The 19,929-nt window shown below is 36.4% G+C and overlaps 1 protein-coding gene across 6 annotated transcripts in view; it reads right to left on the reverse strand.

Moving 5' to 3' along the window:
• The window catches only part of LOC109407819 (ribonuclease P protein subunit p25-like protein), a 606,744-nt gene that overhangs the window by 332,789 nt on the left and 254,026 nt on the right, over nucleotides 1-19,929 (reverse strand). The window lies entirely within an intron of this gene.

Genomic DNA, 19,929 nt, shown 5'->3' on the forward strand with positions numbered 1-19,929 from the left:
AAAATTAAAGGAAGTAAATTTAAAAAAAAATGATAATGAAAAAAATGCACCGAACTTCAATTACTAGAGTGATTTCGTTTGAGGTCCATAGCTAAGCTAGCTGAAGTAATCGAAATCGAATCATGTTAGCTAAACCGTCCAATCCCATGTTTCTCCAACCGGAATTGGTCTATCATGAGGGCTCGTCAAAGTAGGCGTCCTCCGTTCCAGGAATACATTCTTGGATGACCACGCAGCATGCCGTCCACCGATATAGGTCCCCCCCCCATCCATTCAATTGGCAACTCATTCATGGTAATAATAGGTCAACGTAGACCGAAAGACATATGATGCAATAATAAAAACCAAACCAAGTAGTTTCCAAACGGATACCTTCAATACAAAAGCCCCTATAGGTACCTAAATTTGGCAACGTCATGGTGAATCACGAAAACGTGTCCACCAAAAGAGTGAGAGACAATAGAGAAGAGCACGGGTCGTCACCGGCGGTGCGAGAGCATCAATCCATCTAGTAGGCGGCGACGGCGCGATGGCAACCGCGTTGTTACCAAGTGATCTCCCCATTGAAAAGCCGCCTCCTGCGATCATGTGAGTTCTGATTCCGGAACGACAAGTGACTCACACCTTAAATACGTGATTATGCTCACATCATTCAGAAAACGAGGTCCCTCCTTTCGCAAGGTTTTCTGGCGATCCATTTTGCACATCCGCCGCCGCCGTGCCGTGCCTACTCTGGCCCAGGTTCATTCATGCCTCGCGCGGTGTGAATGACGTTCATTTTCATTGATGAAAAGGTAGAGAAGCAGACGAGAGGAATGGTGCCAAAAGAGAGTTCGCAAAGAGACCAAACTCGCGGTTAGTTTTTTGTCTGATGGTCACGAACATCACTGTCAGCCGGTGTGTGACGCGTGGTGACAATAACCTCGCATAAGCGGTGAAATTGGATAACATGATGCAATTCAATCCTATGCTGTGGTATCTCTGATTGGCGACATACTGCCGTTCTAAGCATAGTTGTCCCATGTTTGTTTTTGAAGATTTTGACTTTTTTGCACCAAGTGCGCTATTTTCACATATATTTTCATGAAACATAAAGAAATAACATACTTTGTTCGAAGACTCTATGAAAAGCATGTCAATTCCCGAGCAGAGGGGAATACCTTCCAAATACCATACAAAGAGCAACCTGTGCTCTAACCCGGGTAGAGGCTAATGGCAAACAAAGGACAAAATAATAACTGGTTTTGCCATCATATCTCATTTTGCCATTCTTCTGTTATTATGAAAAACTTAGAATAGCAAATCAATAGCAAAATATACAATCATAGCAAATCTTGTCATTGATATGTTATTCATGAATAATGCTAAATAACACATCAATAACAAAAATTACTATCATGGTAAAACTTGCAATTTAGCACCTTTTATAATGAATTGTATAAAATATCAAAACAGTAACATAATTTACATTACCTAGTTAATTTTGCCATTATTTTGATATTGTGAGAAATTATTTATAATCATTAGGCACCATAACATATTTTACTCTTAATATACCATTAACTATTATATTGTATATTTCAAGCATAACTTTTCAATTTGACGTATTTCGCAAAAGTAAACAAATCCGGATTCTCAGCAGTGTGCTTGATTCGCAATGGATTATATTTGATGCACATAAATTTATGTTAATTTAGAACTCAAACAATTAAAGAGTATAATTTGTAAAACGACGTTTCTATCTTTTTCGATCTTTTTAAGAAAGCTACTAGGGCACTGGTGTAGTGGGATTCTTCTTGCTCATGTAAACATCAATTCTACTAGTTGTGTACAACATAAACTTTTATTTTTGCTGACGCCTGATTCTCCAGGACCCCGTAGGGATTGCGATGGAGAAATCCAAAATGGTTAATAAGCATATCGCGAATGTTATCGCAAACAAACCTACGCTGCGCAAACGTTCCTTAATAGGAGAAGCCAGAATAGATCGCGGGGCAACGGTGGCTACGTTCATCAAGGTGAATTTAATTTTTAAGTTCGTTTCGTTTTGAGTTTTCATTTCCACAAAATAAAACTGTTTTTACATTGATTGATGAACTTAAATTTTATTGAAGAAAAAAAAATAGCTCATTTTACCTTTTTTCTGCTACTTTGAAATAATAACTGAATCTACCATTATTTTAAAATTGAATTTGAACAACTAAACCTACCATTATTTTGATCGCCACACAAACAGCTAAATTTGTTCTTATTCTGTTATCAATAACTCAAGAATGTCATATTTTGTTATTCACCGATAACAGTTAATTTGGCTCTTATTTTGTTATCAATATCTCAATAATAACTTATTTTGTTCTTCAATTCAATCCACATGCTTTACCATTACTTTGTTATTACAATAGCAAAATAAGTTATTTTTAAGTTTTTCTGCTACCAAAATTTTGTTATTATTTTTGTTATTTTAACTCTTATTTCAAACAAACAAATAACACATTTTGCCATTCAAACATTCTGTTTTAATGATAAAATTTGCCATTCTTTTGCCATTAAGCTCTACCCGGGAATACCAAAAATTGTAATTGCTATGTTATTCTACGAAACTTTATGAGAACATCATAATAACAATTGCAGGTATTTGAGCAGAGATGGGTATTGATGCGGTATTTGTTTATTTAGCAGTGAAAATGACCGAAGAATAAGTTATGCTATTACATCTTAGAGCTTCTAAAAATGTTCAATTTAATAGCAAGAAATGTTATTACTTTGTTATTCAATACCTTTTGAATAACAAAAACTGGACTTGAAATTTTAGGTATGCATTCATTATCGAAATAACAAGACTTATACTAAATTATGATATTCGTTTTTGTTATTTTGCCTCTTCTTCTTCTTCTTCTTTATGGCTCTACGTCCCCACTGGGACTTGGCCTGCCTCGCTTCAACTTAGTGTTCTTTGAGCACTTCCACAGTTATTAATTGAAGGGCTTTCTTTGCCTGCCATTGCATGAATTTGTACATTGTGAGGCAAGTACAATGATACACTATGCCCAGGGAGTCGAGAAATTTTTCCCGACCGGAACGGGAATCGAACCCGCCGTCTCCGGATTGGCGATCCATAGCCTTAACCACTAGGCTAACTGGAGACCCCTGCCTCTTATTACAGCCTAATGAAGGGCATATCGAGGTATAATGGTATTTAAGATTAATACCATGATATGTTATTCAGTTGTTATTCTTTTCTGCTCGGGAAGTCAAATTGTCCCACTGTTGAATTTCTACGCATGTCTATAAAATTTCTACGTAAAACAGATACATTTAGCATTTTTTAGTAACTTACTTCGCCTAATAGCATAGCTATTTCAATGCTGCATGGTTTGAACTCTTCTTTAATGTTGGCATTACACTCAAGCTGGAACAAAACTTGTTTTCCAGATAAACAAAAATTTTTTAACGAAAATTGTTGAATTACTTTGAAATAAGCAATTTAAACAGCGTAGTGTCTTCGGCAAAATTGTAGAGTATTGTTCCAACTATATTTTAACGGTGTTTTCGGTACCTTTTCGGTGCAATTTTCTGGATATTGGAGTACATTTTCGTGAACATGCTCGAAAAAACACAAAATCGATTTGATACACCTCTAAACATTTATCAATTTGGCTCATTTTTGAACTGAAGACTTGTTTTTGCATGTGGATTGATAATTTGATGTGACACGGGTAGGTCAAAAAAAGTGAACAGGTCTAATGGACAGCCCCTTATGGATGTCTGGTGTGGTGGCAAAAGGGCGAAGTAAGAATGGTCTAATCAGAATTAGGCCATCTCCAAAGGATGTGTTTAATGGCGATGTCTGGAGCGTTCTCTTCAAGTCCTACGGCAGCGCTCGAAGTGCTCTTTGACGTTGCCCCACTACACATTCATCTCAAAAAAGAAGCACTTTCTTGCACTTACCGTCTATGGGTACTAGAGTGGGTCAACGTTGTATGGAGAAACTTTAAATTTGATCGTATCAACCCGGAACAAAGCTTATTCAATCTATATTAGCGCCCAAAACAACTGTGCAAAATTTGGGAGCGATTGGCTGCGTCTCCGTATTCCGCATTGCGATTGAAATTTGTATGGAAGTTAGTATGGGAAAACGTACTTTTTTGCATTTTACTCAAAAATTGTATTCTTTTGTCTAATACCATAAAACAAATGACGTTAAAGTATAGTCTAGGATATGCCGAAAAACTTTGCCGAAGACTGCAAAGTGATCCGAGGCTTGTGAAAAAAGTTATTTGCCTGGTAACTTGGGTCAAAAATTGAGATTTTATTATTGATGTTATTCCTTTACATGTTAAACGTTAAGCACCACCGGGCAATCTGTACGTTATAACTTTTTTCACAAGTGTCGGATCATTTTGCGGTCTTCGGCAAAGTTGTTCGGCATATCCTAGGCTATACTTCAACGTCATTAGTTAGATTGTTTTAGACGAAAAAAATCAATTTATGAGAAAATTGCAAAAAAGTACGTTTTCCCATACTAAATTCCATACAAATTTCAATCGCAATGCGGAATACGGGGAAGCAACCAATCGCTCCCAAATTTTGCACAGTTGTTTTGGACGCTAAAAGGAATCGAAAAAGCTTTGTTCCAAAAAATCGACTTTGTTGACCCAGTCTAATGGGTACTCGGTTTACTAGAGGAAACTCCTGTGAATCGCAGTTCAACACACACCTCGTTGTTTCAACTTTTGGTGAATTGGGACAAAATTGTCCTTGCTCCAAGTGATCTTGCAATTGCTTGTAATTTTCCATATAGGACATTTTCCACGAAATTCCCTTCCCGGGAAGAGTGGACATCTGGTTATCTGGAGAGAAGTATTTCAGACGGCATCGTATGTTACACTGATGGCTCCCTTCTCGAAGGTCGAGCAGGTGCTGGTGTTTATTCTCATGAGCTAAGGCTGTATCAGTCTTATTCACTTGGTAGACACTGCACCGTTTTTCAGGTCGAAATCTTTGCTCTTATGTGCGGAGTGTAATCAGCACTTCAGCAGCACGTAATGGGCAAAGTAATATACTTCTGTTCAGATAGCTAGGCTTCTATTAAAGCACTTGCTTCGGCCAACTCCAGGTCGAAGATAGTTATCGCTTGTCGAACTCAAATCGAGGAGCTGAATTCAGCAAACGCTGTTCACCTTCTATGGGTACCTGGTCATTCTTCCATCGCTGGAAATGAATCGGCTGATGAGTTAGCTCGCTCTGGAGCATCACATGACTTCATTGGCCCTGAGCTAGCTATTCCGATATCGAAGTGATGGGTAAAGCTTCAGATTGACACCTGGGCTGCCACTCAGCACAAACAATACTGGAATAGTTTGAAGTCATGTCGTCAAACAAAATTGTATTGTACTGAGCCATCTCTAGGGGTGGCAAAGTATCTAAAAAATCTGTCGAAGCAGAATTGCAGCATGCTGGTCAAAGCATTGACTGGCCACTGCCGACTCAGTTATCACATGGCGAATATTCAGCAAGCTGATTCATTTGCCTGTGATAGCTGTGAATCCGATTATGGAACTTCGTATCATTTGATATGCAACTGTCCAGTTTTCGCGCAACTGCGTTTCCGAGTACTCGGGAAACACTTATTAAGTGAAACTGACTTCAGAAACCTGAATCTTCAGGACGTCCTGTTGTTCTTGACCCGCTGTGGAAAAGAGCTTCTTCTTCTTCTTTTTGGCTCTACGTCCCCACCGGGACTTGGCCTGCCTCTCTTCAACTTAGTGTTCTTCGAGCACTTCCACAGTTATTAATTGAAGGGCTTCATTTGCCTGCCATTGCATGAATTTGTATATTGTGAGGCAAGTACAATGATACACTATGCCCAGGGAGTCGAGAAAATTTTCCCGACCGGAACGGGAATCGAACCCGCCGTCTCTGGATAAGCGATCCATAGCCTTAACCACTAGGCTAACTGGTAAAGAGCTATAGGCTCTCTTGATTGGAGCGTGGGATATCACAGAAGTTTACATGACATATCAGGCTGTTCTTTCTAGTTTCATTGTAATGGTAAGTTTCCAGTTCCCAAGTAGAGCGCTCAACTAAAATTCCTTCTTTTTCCGTAAGTAATTTTGACATTTGTTTAACCGACAGCATTTTTACGAAACGATGCTGTAAGAAGGATGTGAAGGAAAGGGCACTGCATACGACGGTTGCTAGATAAATTGTTCGTTGTTCGTGTGGCGTTTCGTGGCCTTGTTATTTTCGATTTGAACTTAGAGAACTTTTGTTCGTTTCCTCAGGAAGTGTGATGGGGAAAAATCAGATAGCGTATGGGGAAAATCCAGATAGTGAGATTTCAACGCCACGGTGTCAAAATCTCGATTATTATCGAACTTTCATGTACCTCGGATTTTTCTTCGGAAATTGTTAGTATTTGGGCTATATATTCATAATCGGAAGACGAGAAAATATTTTATCGGTGAAAATTTTCCCATACATTTTGTATGGGACGTTTTTTGGTAAAAATCAGTAATCTATTAATTTTAGTATGGAAAATAGCCAAAAACTTAGATAAATCAAAATATCCCCGATGGAATATTTTAAAACTTTCCAATTATAAAGTATAGCGAAAAGGCTGACTTTATGTGAAGAAAGATCCGAGGTACATGGAAGTTCGATGATAATCGAAATTTTGACACCGTGCAACGGAGTTCCAAGGGAAATGCTAATGAGAGACGCTGGCATTCTGAGGGAACTTTTAATGGGTGTGTGAAGAATTAGCCTAAGTTAAAATTCACAAATAAAAGGAAATTAAAAAAAAAACTTTTAATGGTATTACAGCGAGAACTATGGTTGGATACTAATTATAAATTCTGCAATATTGGAGTTCGGACTACGGTGGGAGGAATTCGGCTGGGACTCTGACGGTTACCTTGTGGAGTTTTAGATGAAATACGAGGTAGGACAAAGCTTCACGGGGAATTTAATGAAGATCCACGAAAGATTCTTTGTGATGAATCTTTTGGCATCCCGTACGAAGGTTTTTCTTTGGAGTTTCACAGAAAGTCCTCTTGAAATTCTTCCAGATGTTCCACCGAAAAATCCACCAGAAGTTCGCAGGGGATTCTTATAAAATGTCTCTGAGATTTTCATTAGAAGTTCTACAAAAAATCCCTCCGTGAGTTCCTTCTAATTCAGGGTTTATTATTTTGTTTTTTTTTTTTTTTGATCTTCTAGGAGTTCCTTCAGGGTTTTCTCCAGAGGTGTTTTCTAAGATTCTACCAGGAGTTTTTTCGAACTATTCTACAATAATTTCATCCGGGATTTCTTAAGTATTTTTTATCCGGGGTTCACTCAGATATTTATTCGGAGATTGCCGCAGGAATTCCTTCCGGGATCATTTCAGGAGTTCCTTCTAGGATTTCTATAGGAATGCATTCTTAGATTCGTCATGGAGTTCTTTCAGTGATTCTTCCAGGATTTCTTTCTAAGATACAACTTTTAGAGATTCATCTAGGTTTTCTCTGTACGTTTCTCATATGAATCCTCAAAAATTTCATTTTGTAATTCCTCTAGCTTCTTCCGGGATTCCTCCAGGAACTCCTTCTAGGTTTCCTCTAGGAGTAAATTTATGGGTTCCTCTCATAGTTTCTTCTGGTATTTCACCAGGATTTTCTTCTAAGATTACACCAGGGACCTCTCCAAAAATTTTACCCGGGGTATCTTCCGGGAATTTTTCAAAAGTTCTTTCCGGAATTTCTTCAGAACTTCCAGACCAGTGCTGAAAAATTCATTTCGTCATGTCTGAATTCAATCACCTACAGCTCATTTTACAAGCTGAATCTGAGAATATGGTAGGGAATCGCGCTACTTGGGCGGTGGCTTCTATATTCGTCTGTTTTCCACTATAACTCAGTCAATCTTGAACCAATTGACACAATTATTGGAATGCGGTGAGATAGGTATAGTATCTACCCGTGTACAAAATTTCAAGTCAATCGGTTCAAAATTGACCGAGTTACAGTGGAAAACAGACGAAAATAACAGACGAAGAAAACCACCGCCCAAGTAGCGCGATACCCTATATGAAAAACTTGTGCGACTAGACCAGTTCTGCAAGAAAGTCACGGAAAAACCGCTACTTTTCGAATATTTAAGGTAAATGTCACGGACTACCTTCGAAAAATCCCAATGATATTCACGGTGAATATCATTTGGCATTTTTCAAATGTAGTCCGTGACATTTACATCAAATATTTGAAAAATAGCGGTTTTTCCGTGACTTTGTTGCAGAACTAGTCTAGTCGCACAAGTTTTTCATATACCATATTCTCAGGTTTAGCTTCTAAAATGAGCTGTAGGTGTTTGAAATCAGATATGACGAAATGAATTTTTCAGCACTGTTCCAGACTTTTGGAAAATAAGTCAAGGTTCTTCCAGGAGTTCCTTCTAAGATTTGTCCAATAATTTATCCAGGATATCCTTCCGGGATTCCTCCAAGAACTTCTACTGGGATTCCTTGCAGATTACATAGTCTGGAATTCATTCTGGAAGTTTCTTAAATTTTGCTCATGGAAATACTCCAGAAGTTTTTTTTTTATTCTTTATGGAAGTACTCCAAGACTTGCTCTTGAGTTCCTTATAAAATTCCTCCAACAGCTTCTTAAGGAATATCTCCAGCAGTTTTGCAGGGAATATCTACACGAGCGATTTCAGAGATTCTTTCAATAGTTTCTTCCCAGATAAAAATCTGAAGATATTCCAAAAGGTTCTGGAGAAATCATAAAAAAAACTCGTGAAAGAATCCCTGAAAGAACTTCCAGAATAATTTCATAGGAGTCTTCTGGAGGAATCTCGGAAGGAATTTCTAGAGAATTCCATGAAGGAATCTCTGAAGGAATCCCGTATGGAGTTACAGGAGTAATCCTGGAGAGAACTCCTGGAAGTTCTGAACAAATCCTAAACAAATTGCTGGAATAATATCTGAGGGAACTCCCTTAGGTATCCCAGAAAGAACTCCTGGAGCAATCCTGAATTAATTTCGAGATAGATCTAGGATGGAATTTCTGGAGGAATCCCAAGCAGAAACTCTGAGGGAATCCCAAAGCAATTCTCGTAGGGATCTCGGAACGAATTCCTGGAATTCAGAAACATTTCATAATAAAATGGTAAATGACTAATTTTTTACCAGGAATAGTGTATTACGTAAAGCTAATACTATACAAATTTCATCAAAATCGGTTGAATATTGGTGGAGATATCGTTGAAACAAGAATTTTGCCATTTGAGAAGTTTGAGCATACGAACGTTTTAAAAAATATCCCTTCTTCACCGTTATAGCTCTAGATTCAAAAATACTGAACCGATTTCAATCAAAACTGTTCTGTATGTAAAGTATACATGTAGAAATATTGTGTAAAAATTTCATTCAATTTGATTTAGCCGTAATAAAGTTATAGCCGTATATGTGGCACAAAGTCACAATAAGCAAACATGTTTTTTTTTGTATCGTGACATTCACACAGTTATAACTTGAAAAGTTTTCAAGCAATTTGGCTAAGAACAGTTTTTATAATGGTTTTACAGTTTCAAATGCTAATAAAAATCGGAACAGTCATGACAGTTGTACAAACAAAATAGTACACTGGTGGTTCCGGAGAGACGTAGGGTTTGGCGACCATAGGAATGTGTTTTTGTGGGTCGAGGAGAGAGTAGTCCTGGCTTCTACCGGCGTTGTAGAAGACGGCCTGAACCCCACACTACCCTAACCTTCCTGTTAGGGTGTCTGATGAGCAGATTTATCCCCCTAAGGTTTAGAAGGAAAAAAAACAACACGGAATAAAATGGTTAAGATATACCTAAAATATGCCTTGAAGCGATTTGAGTTTTCAATAGTAGAAAAACGTATTGAACCAATTTTAAGATTTTTTTACCAGTTTATTGATACTCTGTTAAGAACTTCGAGTCAAATTTTCAGACGTCTTGACGAGTTACATCAAAATTATAGCCTTTACAATTTTTAAAACGGATGAAAAAATTTGCTAAAATCTTATTTTATGATATTAACAATATCTGCGCCAATACCAAACTGGATTTGTTGTCATTGTTATGGTATTAGCTACACATTATATATTATTCCTGATCAAAAAAATATTTGATTTTGTGAACGCAATCAAAAACTATACATTATTTTCTGTGTCCAAATTTCATCCAATACAGTCCTTACTTCTCATGGTTCTAGTGCACCATAGAACATTTTATTCAACAAACGAAATGAAATGATTATGATGCAACAGTTTTTAGAATCATTGTCTCCTCATCAGCTGTGTATAAATAGTTCGACTATTGAAAAAAGTAAATATACTTTTTTCAATAGTCGAACAATTTATAAACAATTCAGTTTTGGGGTGTCTTTATAAAGTTTTAAACTACGTAACGGCAAGTTATTCAACCTCAAGAAATTCAATCTCGTGTTCAGATGCAGCCATGCTGAGGGACGACGGAGCACACATTATAGAGCGACACGGCTAAATACTAATGCACACTGTGCACGCGCAGGCGCGAAAGAAGAAACACAAAGAAAGAGAAATGTCCCTTTTACTCACGGAATAATACATCGACATATTATTCCGTACGGAAAATCAACAACATGACTGACAGCATCGCATGACAGTGCCATCTGTTGGCAAATCTTTCTGGCTGTGAATTACTTATCAACTGCGAACGCCTAAGTAGTTTTGATTGCAAAAGTTTTACGTGAGCATTACTTGTCCTATCCTTTTACACAGTACTTATCAAGTGGAAACTAGCCATAAGACTAGTTTTGGCATAAATTGTTGAACCATTAAGCAATATTGGTATTGCGGAACTAATAGTTTAATTATTGAAAAAAAATTAACAGATTTTAAACCCGTTTATTGTGCCTATATTTAAAAGAAGGAAAGATTCGTGGGTAACATACAGTAGCTCCAACTTCAACAATTATTTTGACAGAATAAAAGAGAAAACGAAAAAAAATATGGCCATTCGGCAAAATAACTTTTTTACCTAATGAACTTCGACCAAATGACATTCGACCCAACGGCCTTCAGCCGAATGCCCTAACACCATTGTTATTAAGAATTAAGATTCTATAACAGTAGCCGGAGCGCCATTAGCCATAATACCATAAGCCCAAATATGTTAAGCTCTTATGTTACAATCACCGTGATAAAGGAATATGTTGGTTAGAAATGACTAAAATATAAACGCGCACTGAAACTCACAGAAATAATATTAAAAACTATCAAAGTCTTTAAATAACAGAGAGATGTTCATATTAAATTTTAATGTATGTCATCGTGTTGCAAGTAACCCCGTTTGACGGTACGGCCAGTTCCAGAGGTGCGGTCCCGGACCACTGAAATGGCCTTAACTCCGGAACGCCTTGGCCGATCCGGACCTTTATTAATAGCAAACAATGCGGTGAAATTCCGGTTTAATTCGAGCGATAGGGGAACAGAGCCCAAAATGCCAAGATGGGGTAAAATGACCCAACTAATAAAATCATTCCTGAATGGGACTTGATCATTACTATAGGTGTATGCATTGAACATTCTTCTAGAAGCTAGGTCGCTAAACCAACAGAAAATCTTTGATTTCTCACTGAAAATTGGCAACTTCCGGTTTTTCGTGCTTGCAATTAAAGTTTTTGGGTGACTTTATTATCAGCCATGTGATTCCAAGGAGATTGAGGCACACATGGTTGTTGATGTCTACACTATCCATGTTAGAGGCCATTCAAATATGGCGACCATCGTTTAGCGGAAAGGGGGTGACACTCCATTTCAGGCCAAACATTTCTATAGGTCCTAAAGATTGTGCGATATTTGCCAGAAAACCTTTCGCCAGAATGCCATTGGCCCGAAAGACATTTTCCAGAAAGAACCATTTCCCAGAAAACCATTTTCCAGAAATTTTCTAAAGTTCAAAATCCAGAAGTATTGATTTATTGAAAAATAAATCGTGTTTTTTTTATTTGTTTGGGATTGATTAGCCCACGATAGCGTTTGTAAAAATGTAAAATTTTATTTTTGTTCATATTTATATGCGAAAGTTTAATAAATTATTGGAACTGATGTAAGAGCAAGAAATGGTTTTAGAGTTGCTCATTTCTTCGCAACTTGCAGTTTCAATCTAAATTCAAATATTGCAGCAATGCGCATTGATCTCATAAACCAAACATAAACATTTTAACTTAGTTAAGAGACTCACATGTCGTGAAGCATGACGAAGCCGATCCAATATAATGACAAAGAGGATGCTGAATTGAATGACTGGAATATGTGAAAATTTTCAGAACTTAAGCAAGCTTGAAATATTGTTGGTAAGTGAGTTGATGAGTTTCACTTTTTTATTTCACTGTGTTATCCCAATCATTTGATTGAATTAGTGAGTCGGTAAGTGAGTGGCTTAGTAATCGCCTATTTTTCTATAAATAAAAAGGACACTTTTGGGTTGAAACCAAATCGAAGACCGACTGCTGGAGGTCCTGAACAATCAATCAACAAATCAATTGATGAGAGATCAACCGAGTAAGTGAATTGAAGAGTAAGTGAGTACCTTGGTGAGTGAGATTTTGTAAGTGTGTGGGCTGATGAGTAAATGAGTAAGTTGATAAGCGAGTGAATTGATAAGTGAGTTGGTTTATTAATGGGTTGATGGGTAAGTGAGTGGCTGTTTTGAATGAATATGTTATTGAGTTATTGAGTAAGTTGAGCTTACGCTTAGAGACCCTTATGAGTAAGTGAATTCTTGAGTAAACTTGCGAGTGAGTGAATTGGCGAGGAAGTGTATGTTAGTTAGTTGTGTCGTAGATAAGCGGCTTTATGTGTATATTATGTAAGAGAAGTGATAGAGCTAAAAGCATTATATATGTATCAAAAGTGAACACGGTACGGTAATTGCTTGTTTTCGAATAGAATGAATATAGAACCGTAGCATTACCAACGGCATTCTGACCCTTCATATCCAAATAAAGATACATGAAGCAATTATAAAGAAGGTGACCTGCCTCTAATGGCAAATCACTCCCAATCTTTGCTGGGGTTCCTATTCATATGACCCATACAAGCAGAGGAAGGCATGGTGCAAAATGTTTTGAAAACTTAAGCTGTTGTATTTCAAAACATATTTTATTTCAATGATACATATGTACATATTTCTCGTCCTTTAAAATTAATACAAAAGCTTAATCGGTTGTATGCTTTGTTGGTCATTAGGCAAAATAGACCATTAGGCCGAAAAGGTCATTAGGCCGACTAGGTAATTAGGCCGCAAAGGACGTTAGGTCGCAAAAGTCATAAGGCCGCAAAGGTCATTAAGCCGAATAATTCAGGTATAGAACTAGGTCATTTGGCCAAGACCTGGCCAAAAGACCTTTTTGGTCGGAAGACCTTTTCGGCCTAAAGACCTTTTCGGCCTGAAGACCTTTTCAGTCTAAAGACCTTTTCGGCCTAATGACCGATCCGGCTTAATGACGTTTTTTTCGACCAAACGATAAGTATATCGGCCTGGTGACCTTTTCGACCTAACAACATTTTCGGCCCAATGACCTTTCCGACCTTATAACGTTTTTGGCCTAACGATCTGATCGCTTATTTCGATAATACTGTATATATTTCGATGTAAACTGCGATGGAAGAACTATTTAAGTAAAAAAAATGAATCCATTTACGTAATGAATACATTTAAGCTTCCCCGACTTATTTCTCCATTATCCAAGTGTTCTGAAGAATATGAGTTCATTTCCACAAGAAACTGCAGAACCACATAGAAACAGATGTCACACTCTGATCGCTTCCTATCGATCACCTTTTTAACGTTTGATTCAAATATTCAGTAGGTGGCCGATTGACCACTCACGGCGCTGACATCGTGTTTGCTCCTGTTTGACGTTGGCTCACTACAGCCACCTAGTGATGGCTCAAACACACTACTTTTAGCATTGGGCGATTACATGTTCGTGACAATGTTTTGCCTTTCTCGTACCCTAAGTGTACTGGAAAGGCCATATGTTCACTCCAAAAATGACTTTTTGATAGAAGGCCCGGAGGGTCGAGTCACATATAGCAATCAACTCAGCTCGACGAATTGAGGTGATGTCTGTGTGTATGTATGTGTGTATGTGTGTGATCAAAACCCAAGTAACATTTCAAGTTTTGTTCGGCTCTATAAGAGATAATTTTATAAAACTTGCAATAAAACTGATGTATACATCAAAACCTCATGATAACCTCTTTAAGAGCATCTTCCGGCTAAGTGGACCACTCTCGGAGAGGTTTTGCAAACCACATTAAGAGTAGCAATAAAACTGTTTTAAAACCTAGTTGAAAAAAATTCCATTCTCGAAAAGAGGTTATGATGATTGTTGTTGTTTTTTTTTTTTCAACAAAAACTATGACAGCTCAAGGTGCAGAGAAGCTTCTTCGGTGGCACGTTAAGTTCTGGAGGAGACATCATTCATAAGTAGAAAGCGATCATTTCAAAGTAATATTTTAGTAATTATTGTGTTGGTAGGCTTATGCGCATTCAATTTTACCGTGAATATTGGGGTTATTGGAACATAAAATTAATGCGCCTCAAGAATTGTGATGCCCAAAATACGCAGAAAAAACTTAGTCGAATACCAAAAAGTGGTCCGTGATTGTGAAAACAGTTATATTCTATCTTGCATTATGTTTTCAATTCAAACCCGAATAAGCGACATGTTTTGATAGAATTCTTGCTTTTCTAAATAAAGTATCTTCATGATGTAAAAACATTTCGGCTTATGTCGATGGAAACATCATAAATACATATTCGACGAGAAAGCCACTATCACCACTAGGTGGATTAGTCTGGGTTTCTTTTATTGAAATTTGTTCTAAGTGTTACGTCTGTTTCTCTGTGGCAGAGCGTTTGGTAATCTCCACATAATTAGCTGCACATTTTGCTGAACTTAAGTAAAGCTTAACTTCAATGTTGAATCTCAGTGATCTGAACCTTTATCGAAATTACAGGGGATAGACAAAATGTTCAACTAGCTGTAACTTTTCGAAAACTGCATCAAATATTCTCAAATTTACACTGTAAGTTCATCAACTAGTTGTGCATCAGTGGTCCAAATTCGGAAAAGATCGGGCCATTCTTCACGAAGTTATAAATATTCTTGAAAAAGGTAAAATTATTCGATAGCCAACTTTGAGCTGTTATATCTCCGGATTCCATGAACCGATTGCAATGAAATTTTGACCATTCATGACCTATATAATGAACTCTGGAAAACATTTGACTTAGCTTGAAATTTTTAACAAGAGAAAAAGTTATAACGATTTCCTTTTTTCACGATTTTTTAGTGAATTGGTCTATTTTTAATATGCATTCCATTTCTTTTCCAATTTATTGGCGGCTATGTTGTAACTTTCCTTCAAAACACATTTATGTATAAGTCAATCAGAGGGAAATTAAATGAACTGTAATTTGCATCTTGAATTTTGAAACGATGTTGATGTTTTGGATAATTTGGTGTTTTATTAGATAAATAATCTAATCGTTATAATTTTCTTCCGTGTTAAGAATTTTAAGTTAAGTCAACGGTTTTTCATAGCTCATTATATAAGTCATAAATGGTCAAAATTTCATTGCATTCGGTTCATTGAATCCGGAGATATAACAGCTCAAAGTTGGCTATCGGATAATTTTACCTTTTTCAAGAATCTTTATAACTATGCGAAGAATGGCCCGATCTTTCCCAAACTTGGATCACTAATACACAACTAGTTGATGAACTTACAGTAAAAATTTGAGAATATTTGATGCACTTTTCGAAAAGTTACAGCTAGTTGAACATTTTTTGAAATGTGAAAATTTTGCCTGTCCCGATCATTTTGTCTATCCGCTGTATAAAAGTGACTTCAATAAAATACAGGTAAATAGGTGTGTATCAAGAAAAAGATTTAATTTTAAGAGGACTTTTATCGTGAAATATGTGAGAGAATTCTTAAAATCTGTGGAGCTCAGTAGAATTGCATGGAATCGGAATGATTAAATATTGTATTAAAAATTTGCAAACTTTCTCAAATTCTTGAGACAAACATTCACTAAAGCTGATTGCTTGAGCATTTTAACCTTATTTTGACTGTTTCAGCAAACGCTTTTGTTTTGAAACGCTATAAATATTTTAAAAAAATCTACGAAACGTGAGCTGATCACATTCTTCAATTGACCATTCTTGACACAAACAAACTTATGTTACAACGAAAGCGATTAAATGTACTTATTTAATTGGTTATTCCAAATTTTCTAAAATGACATATATGTTTTCGAAATAAGTGCTAGTGGGTCGCAAAATTCTATACCAACTAAAAGTGGGTCGCAAGGAAAAAAAGTTTGAGAACCCCTGGGCTAAGTAGTTCAGCCTGATATACACTCCCGTTCAAAAGTTTGGGGTCACCCCCTCAAAAACATGTCATTTTTTTAGGCCCATATCTCCGCCAATTTGCGTCCGATTTCAAAACCCTAGGTTTCATTCAAAAGATAATAAGTCAAAGAAACTTTGTACATGATTTAAAAGAAACTTTTTCAAAAAATTTTGTATGTAAACTTAACCCAAAGTTGCCAAATTTTCTAAAAAATGAATATAAACTTACGGCAGTGTCGCTGGAAGTTGGGTCGACCAAATTTTAAGATGAGAGCGGTAATATGACCCATTTTCTATTAGCTTTCAACTGCTTTTTACAGAACTTAGCTAAAAAATCTAGAAAAAAAGTTATTAAGTAAATTAATCATTGATGTCATCGACCAAAAGTTTGGGGTCACCCCTCAATATGATGTATAGGCCAAAAGTTTGGGGTCACTTTCGTAAAACATGGAAAAGTGATTTGGTGATATCTTCGTCATCTATAGTTCTCTCCGAGAGTTTTCTTAACAAATCCTACGTGAATTCTTACTGGCGATCGTCTAGTCAAATAATCAAATATTTCTCCAAAAGTTCTTAAAGAGATTTCCTCTAGAGTTCCTCTAGAAATTGTGGTTGAAGAATTCTGCATCTACTTCTCCAAGGATTTCTTAAGAAAGGCTTCCGATGATTCCTACAAAAAATTACTTTAATGATTCCTACGGTAATTCCTCCAAAGAATTCCAATAATTTTCAAAGGTTTCCTTCAGGAATTTCTGCAAAAAATCCATAAGAAATTCCTCCACGTATTCTTCCGGGTAATCCTCTAAGGATTTCTTCAACAATTCCTTCATGACTTTTTTCCATGACCTTCTCTTTGAATTCTTCAAAGAAGGATTTGTTGGAAGATTAGTTCATATATATGTTGAGATCCCAAGTAAACCACTCCTATGAACCATCATCTCTGATCATCGAACACGAAAACACATTCCAATTCACCAATTATTTTTCACCGACCAGATTACGTCACCTTTGATCTGTCGGAGCTCTCAACTTAAACTACTAATATGAATTCAATTGTACAGTATACAGATCATTCGTGATAGAGATTTCTAGCAAGGTTTAACTTAAGTTTAAAATCCAACATACATTTTGTCCCTTGAGAATTTCTTCAGAGAATCTATAAGGGAGATTCTTTAAGACATTCTTAGCAAATTACTTCAGCCTATGAATCAAATATTCCTTAAAGGATTCTCCATCAGGGAAAATCTATCAGAAATTCTGAAGGATCTCAGTAATTAATTAAGTTCTAGTTTTAAAGTTAAACTTTTCAATCCAATTCCAATTTTTTCGAAATTTATTAGTATGTGGTCACTCAGTCTCTGTTGTGAATATCACTACAATTAACTACAGCTTTTTTCCGCATAGCTAATCTATGTATGCATATCTGCCGATCGAAATAGTAATGTACTAGCAAATGAAGTGTAGTTGTTTTGTTAAAGTTAAGAATTTGCGGTGGATATTCCTATTGAAACATTCACCACTTAAGCGCCATAATACTGCTGAACAACTTTGCAGAAGGAATATCATTAATAAATAATAACACTAGTTTACAAAATAAAACGAAAGTCGTGAACTTCTGTTAACGACCAAAATTTTTGAAGCATAATTTAGCGCTGATTTCCAAACCGTACTTCAAAAAATTTAAAGTAGAACAGTTTTTGAGTTTTAGCTCAATATCGAGTTTTACAACTTTTTAAAATATGGAATTTAATAAAATTCAAATATCTTGCGTTTTGTTCAACCAATTTTAAATCTTTTTCCATAAATTAAAAGCTGAATATAATACTATTCGATCATCTGAATGCAGGTTTTGCGTCAGATTGATGAAATTCATGATATTGGCGAGTTTTGGGGACAATCTCCTTAATTTTTAGCAAATTTTCCAAAAATATATGAAGAAATGTATTTTCTTTAATAAGAAAAAGACAATTTAAAAAAAAATCTCAACGTTTAATTGACGTATCATATGTAAGCGAGTGACAGTAAAAAATTCAGCTCCATCGGAGCATTGGTTGCGGAAAAACAGTTTCGTGTGACGTCCATTCGCGTAGGTACAGCGATGTGGCCTCCAGCTCCGAAGTAGTGAACGCTGGCTCTAGTGCACAACGAGCGCACACGACATTGAAGCTGAGTGACTAAATGGACTGTAGTGTAGTAACGTGCATGGTGACGTCATAACTGGGTATGGTAACGTCATACTTTCCCTCTCCGGTATGTTGGATCAGCAGGTCTAATTATAGATGAGCTACCAATATGAAGAATCATTTCAGCATATATCGCCCCTCACTTCAAGTGCTGTGATGGCCTCACTGGTAAAAACGACGAGCTCCTGTTCTAAGATCTAGCCGTCGTAGGTTCGAATCCCTGGGTTTTATGTATACTACGTGGAGAAGTTTTTTGATGCCAGTAACTTTTTACTAAAAATAAAATTTCACTCTAAAAATTGATTATGTACCCAAAAATGAGTTAATTTTTACACTATTTAATTTTTACCCAATATATTTATAACTGCTTTATAACAACATGTGATATAATTTGATTGATTTTTTATATCTCATTTTGTTATAAGCTTGTTATAATTGTATCAAGACCTGTTATAATTATGTTATGACTAGAGCAATTTTAGTTATATATTTTGTCATTTTAACACCTAACCTGCGAATTTTATAACTCATTCTGTTATGAAAAATCTTTGAAATAAATAACTTAATCGGTTATAATTTTGTTATGCCTTTCTGATCGGGTACGTTCCCACTGGAACTTGGAACCTCACATCAACTTAGTGTTCTTTGAGCACTTTCACAGTTTTTAATTGCAGGCACGGCGTGTACAGTGATAGACACTCGTTTAGCCGAGGCCCAAAAAATTTCAAAAATGTGTGGGGAAACTCATACAAAAGATTTTATGATAAAACTTTTTTATTGCAGTGATAGTATTAGTAAATCTAGTACAGTTTTATGAAAAGGGGATACATCACACTTACATATACACTGAAACAAAAACGAGGGTAAAAACCCTTCAAATGTCATTTGACATTACTTTTCGATTTTTTTTTAGGCAATCGCTTTGGAAATTTACCAGGCAACTCCTACGGGATTTCCTTCAGCAATTTCACCACGAATAAGTGATTACCGAACTAAATTATTTTCTATGTGTGTAATGACCCTCATGCACGACGAAGGTTGATCAATTAGTACTTTTCGATTGGAAATCCTGGAGAAAATCTTGGCCTGAAATCTGAAAAATCTCCGAAACTCTGTAGAAGTTCGGACTGAATGTTTTTGTTTATTTTTGTCGAAAACTCTTCAAGATATTGGAAAGAATTCTACTTAGAAGACTCACGACCCATTTTCAAATCGCTTCCACGAACTGTAGAAATATTATTTTGGAGGAACTCTAGCAAGATTTTTGAGAACATTATTTGAAGTTTTACGGTTCGAATTTCTTTAGAAAAATATGATTGAGTC

Source organism: Aedes albopictus, chromosome 2 (assembly GCF_035046485.1).
Source record: "Aedes albopictus strain Foshan chromosome 2, AalbF5, whole genome shotgun sequence".
NCBI classification, from domain to species: Eukaryota; Metazoa; Arthropoda; class Insecta; order Diptera; family Culicidae; genus Aedes; species Aedes albopictus.